This window comes from Benincasa hispida, chromosome 3 (assembly GCF_027475165.1).
Source record: "Benincasa hispida cultivar pf3 chromosome 3, pf3_genome.v1.1, whole genome shotgun sequence".
Taxonomy (NCBI): Eukaryota; Viridiplantae; Streptophyta; class Magnoliopsida; order Cucurbitales; family Cucurbitaceae; genus Benincasa; species Benincasa hispida.
Genome location: NC_143480.1, coordinates 71233462 through 71238875, shown reverse-complemented (window position 1 = coordinate 71238875; position 5414 = coordinate 71233462). Strand labels below are relative to the sequence as shown.

The following is a 5414-nucleotide window of genomic DNA, read 5'->3' as shown; positions in this document are numbered from 1 at the left end:
TTAACTATGAGTACACTCCACTATAGACCCACAATTGCATTCTTCCCACTGCAGATATATTTCTGTGTCCATGGATATTGACCAATAACAGCAAGTTAGTCCTTTACAAGTGTTCGTAACACCAGTTGGGTCAAATTACCTTTTTACCCATAGGTTACCTCTACATTCCTAAGTACTAGTGCTTCTCTAATAAACATCCTGTTTGTAGTCCAACCATCAAACTGAAACCCTCTCGGGCCAATGAGAGGGTAAGACTCTTTGCTCAAGTCCCCGAGACACCACTTAAGGAGAAACTCATCTACTTACCTTACATTCAGGAAGAAGTGAATTCCATCTCGTGAAATTATGTTTCCAGCTCCCCACTCGGTCTTATCCTCAAAATGGTAGGCTTATTGAGTCGGCGAACTGGTCACTCTCACCCATACAAATCAAAGGGAAATCCCTCATGAACAGGAGCCCATAACTCACTCAGGATTAAGACTAAGTTGCCTAGGTCATCCTAGTGAAATAGAAACCTTACTAGTCAACAGACTTAAATCTAATGGTTACTTTTTTTGTGATCTGGTCTTATGAAAACCCATTGCATTGGATACTCCTATTCTTATGTCCCCTACACGAATCCGTTGAATCATAACGTTTGTATCAAATATAAAGTGGTCCGTATCCATAGTGTCACAAGGATAAGGTACTCAGCCTTATCCATAAACCTTTTAAGTTCACTAGAAGAAATTCGGGCTTTAATGTCGATTTTAAACCGACATTAAAGAGTGTTATTAAAGCATTTTAATGTCGGTTGCCTTTAATATCGATTTAAACCGACATTAAAGGGCTTCAATAACACCAATAACATAGCCTTAAATGTCGATTGCAACCGACGTTAAAGGTCTTTAGTGATTAAAGGTCTTTAATGTCGATTGCAACTGACATTAAAACCTCTTTTTTTTAATTCATAACCGACATTAAAGCCTGAATCTATGCTTTTTTTTTTAAATTCTGTTGCCGAATCCATTTTTTTGGTCAAATAAGTTAAAAATGACATTATATGTCTTGTGTTGGGTCAGGAAATGTCCGTGTTTTATATTAAAAAGTATAGAAAAATTTGCATGACGAGCCCATCAATATTTGTCTTCCACCTATGAATTTATCCACAAACAAGAATCAATATTTCCAATCCATTACATATACTCATCAATATTTGTCTTCCACCTATGAATGTATTCACCAAAATTTGCAAAACAATACCAGGCTTTCATAGAATACAGCTTACACCAAAGCCTTCATTTCTCTCATTCACAAATATCAATTAGTACTAATTCCATGAATAAACAAGAATCACAATACCAGAATCACAATACCATGAATACAGCTTCCAATAATAAACAGATCATGTCCTCCACCTAACAATACCAGAATCACAATACCATGAATATAGCTTCCAATAATAAACAGATCATGTCTTCCACCTATGAATTTATCCACGAACAAGAATCACAATACCAGAACCAAACTTTCATAGAATACTTACACCAAGCCATCATTTCTCTCATTCACAAATATCATATTAGTACTAATTCAATTCACAAAGATCACGGTTAGATAAATTTACATTCATTCTAAGCTAGCATCTACATTCTATTGAGACAAAAAAATAAGAATTACATCCTTACACAAATCGGCCAACAAAACTTGCCCATTGGGTCCGAATTAAGTCGATCTCTCCTTACGTATATGCATCTTTTGTATTGAACTACAAAAAGAAAGGAAAAAAAAGATAAATTCAACATAAGTTTACGTCCATTTAATAAATTAAAGCTAGTACTATATAAAAATAAATAATTTACGTACGAGGCTAGCATATTCAACTAAAAAGTTTTACATTATCCATATAACTAAAAAGTAAAAAGCCCTCTAAAACAATACCAAAACTTCAAGCATCTAAAAAGCACACCAATGGATACAAGACTTCAATCAAATGAAACCACAAAAAACATCTCCAACTAAAAGATGCTATCGAGGGTTAATCTTAGATTATCTAAACAAGATTCCAAAGACGAATTAGATTCAAATTGTATGTAACTAAAAGCAAATACAACACAGAAATACATCACTGAACTTCTGCCATCTATCTGTCACAATTGCATTTTACCTTCCTAAATCAAAACTAAATGTTAATCAATGCATGAGAATAGACAAATGTTAGTGAAGCCTCAAGCTGCAAGATGTTTTGTTCGTTTCAATGCAGATGACTTTGGGTGACTTTTTACATCTAAAGGGTTAACCATAACTTAGGATGTTAATCAATCATGACAGCTTCTAAACTCAGCAACAATAACACAAAAAGAATTACCTTTTTTCTACAACTAAGATACAACAAAAGCCTCTGTCTCCCAACAATGCGAACAAGATCTTTAAGCCTTATAAGATCCATTTGTCCATTGTTGAACACATACTGTGACAGAACCAAGAAACATACAACATTTAAAGCCATTGTGGGCAGTTCGAAAATAGTTTACTTAAGACCAAATGAAATTTTTATTATCTTCTATATTCAAGTACTACAATAACTCAACAAGGTTCAGTGTTCCAGAATTTACGAATCATGTTACACTACCTCCATTTCAGGCAATACATTAAGCAATATCATCATAAATAGATAAAAAGAAAGAACTTATTGAAGTAACAATGGCATGGCTAGCTTCTTCTGCAATATAACTAGAAGCATTTTCTGAATTTATCCCAATGCCTCATTTTCTGCTCTCTCCTTCTTTACCTGCAAAACATACCCAAAGCGGGAAAAAAATTACCTTTAGCTTCATTCATTCAGCTTTCTCCGGTTTAATAAAGATAAATATCAACAAAGATCAATACTAAATGAGATTGTTTAATTACTAAACGAAGTCATTTATCCTAAAGTTCAAAGGAAAAAAGCTAAAAAAGCTATGTACCAACAGTCTAGCAAGACATCGGATGAAATTTGGGGGAATAAGATAAGTCGACATCAAGTAGAAAGCAATGGTAGGATGTGCCACACACAATCCCCAAAACTATTCACTAAGTAGTATTCCAAGAAATCAAAGGAGTTGTAGCATGCATATGCAGCATCATGCGACCCTACTTCCTGCTACTACACAGTTTAAATTAACACAAATTTTATTTACCTAAGCTAAGACATTAATATTAAACAATTTGGCACAACGAGTAGAACAATTGAGTAGGTTAATTTGCACTAGTCATCAAATCATCAACCTTGCTCTATCTTATTTTTATCCAGCCTTCCTTCCATACTCGCCAGTAAATAAAAATCAAAGAATCCAGATTAATCAAACCAAAAAAAGAAAAAAAAGAAATTTACCACCACACATTTTACTTTATTTGCATGTGATAAAGCAATTTCACTCGTATAATGTTTTTTAAAATAATATAAGAATTAGGATTAACAGCGAAGATCTGGTGGTAGTGCATGAAAATCACTCGTATAAACTCGTATAATGTTACAATCAGAACAAATCAAGAATTCAACCACAAACAAAGGCCTACACAAGTCATTTACTTGCTTTAAAAGAAAACATCTAGGTTAACAGATGGTAAAGAATATCAAAATCAATAACTATTTATAACAGACCATCAACATTTTTCTGTAGTACATAGCAAATAAATGGTAAATAATAGGCTAACAGAAAACATCTAGGCTAACAGATGGTAAATAATATCAAAATTAAGAATTCATCCAGGATTCATACATATATTACCCAAAAGTTGATATCTATCTAGATCATGAAACCTGAAATAATGAAAAAGACAACAGAGGACGGAACGAGAAACCTTGAATAGGAATTCAATAAAATTAGAACTACACTAGATAAACAATTCATCTGTAATGCAAGTACATAGCAAGATACCATCTAGGCTAACAGATGGTAAATAATATCAAAATCAATAACTCCCAAATACAGGTCATAAGATACAAAACTCTAAGAACCATGACTGACACTACGATATAGAGCAGTTGCCTCATTTCCATGAACACGACCAGACATTTTTCACTCTTTTTTTACCACAATTTTTTTCACTTTAAATAATAAAGCAGGAGATATGAAATAATGGAAAGACTTACAAGTGTCAGCATGTCCTGAAGATAGCTCCTGAATGGTGTTTGCATGGCCTGCCAAAAGAATGAAATAATTCAAATTAATAACCATCTAACTACTATTTAGAATTCAACATCTTGTGCTTAGTTGGAAAAAAAAACAACAAAACCCAATACAATCAAGAGTTAGTTCCCAGTGACCATGAAAATTATAGAAATTTAACCATAAAAAATACTAGATTTCGAGAATATTGCACGCTTAACAATTATATTAAGAGCATGTTGAATATAGAAATAAAACTGAAGATTATTCGGTTATGATAAACATATAACACATTTATGTTTTTTTTGGCGAGGCTCGAACCGATCTAAGGAAGAGATAAACATCTATAGTAGGAAAAAACTTGAAGATCATCAGGAAGGTATTAATGCTTCATGGAAAGGTCCATGGCCCACTTCAAATGTTGATTGCCTGCATCAACAACCTCCCTGGGAAGTCGATTCAAAACCTCCTTCACATCAATATCATAATATGAAGCATACAGATCGAATCGAAGACTTAACATAGTAACACAACCCAAAATCAATCTCCACGGAAAAAAATTCGAAATCAACGCCATAGAAAAAGAACCGATTAGGGTTTCAATTACCATAATTACGGAGGCGTTCGGTCGATCTGGCGATGAATCCCCAATCTTCTTCTTTGGGTCAATGAAGGACTGCAAAAAGGACGCCATTTCGATCTCTCTCCCTTCTTCCTCCGAAAAAATTTACTCTCTGATTTTTCCGTCAGAAAAAGATTGGTTAATGAACATGAACTTCATGCTGGACAAACTCAATCTATGAACATGAGCTGCACAACGGCTAGATCTGGCATATGGCTTGCAGATTAGTGAGAGTGAGAAAGAGAGAAAGAAAGATCAGAACTTCAGACGGTGGATCTACTTTTTCGTGGGTTAGAGAGAGAGAAGGCTCACTGACGACACTAGGTGATGGACGGTGAGGCGATCAGAGAAAGAGTCTTGGCCAGGGAATGTGCAGTTGAGAAAGGTGATGTAGGAAGGGCTTGGATGGAGAAGAAGAAGAAGATTGGGGATTTAATTCGAGGGTCATTTTTTTTTCTTTTACACTATATATATTAATTTTATTATTTTATTATTGATAATTGGGGAAGGCGGGAAATGAAAATGGGAGAGAGGGAAACAAAAAAAATTGACCTACAATGTCGGTTTTAAACTGACATTATAGGTACACCTACAATGTCGGTTTAAAACTGACATTAAAGATCCGTTTTTTTTTTTTTTTAAGAAACCGACATTGTACATCC

The 5414-nt window shown here is 34.2% G+C and overlaps 1 pseudogene across 1 annotated transcript; it reads right to left on the bottom strand.

Annotated features, from left to right (window-relative positions):
• Nucleotides 1–1508: 1508 nt before the first annotated feature.
• LOC120074252 (cytochrome b-c1 complex subunit 7-2, mitochondrial-like) lies at nucleotides 1509–4824 on the bottom strand (annotated as a pseudogene). The gene is made up of 5 exons (XR_016528634.1): nucleotides 4719–4824; nucleotides 4492–4645; nucleotides 4115–4162; nucleotides 2348–2770; nucleotides 1509–1747 (listed from the first exon to the last, which is right to left on the bottom strand). The product of XR_016528634.1 is annotated as a cytochrome b-c1 complex subunit 7-2, mitochondrial-like (transcript).
• Nucleotides 4825–5414: the final 590 nt, after the last annotated feature.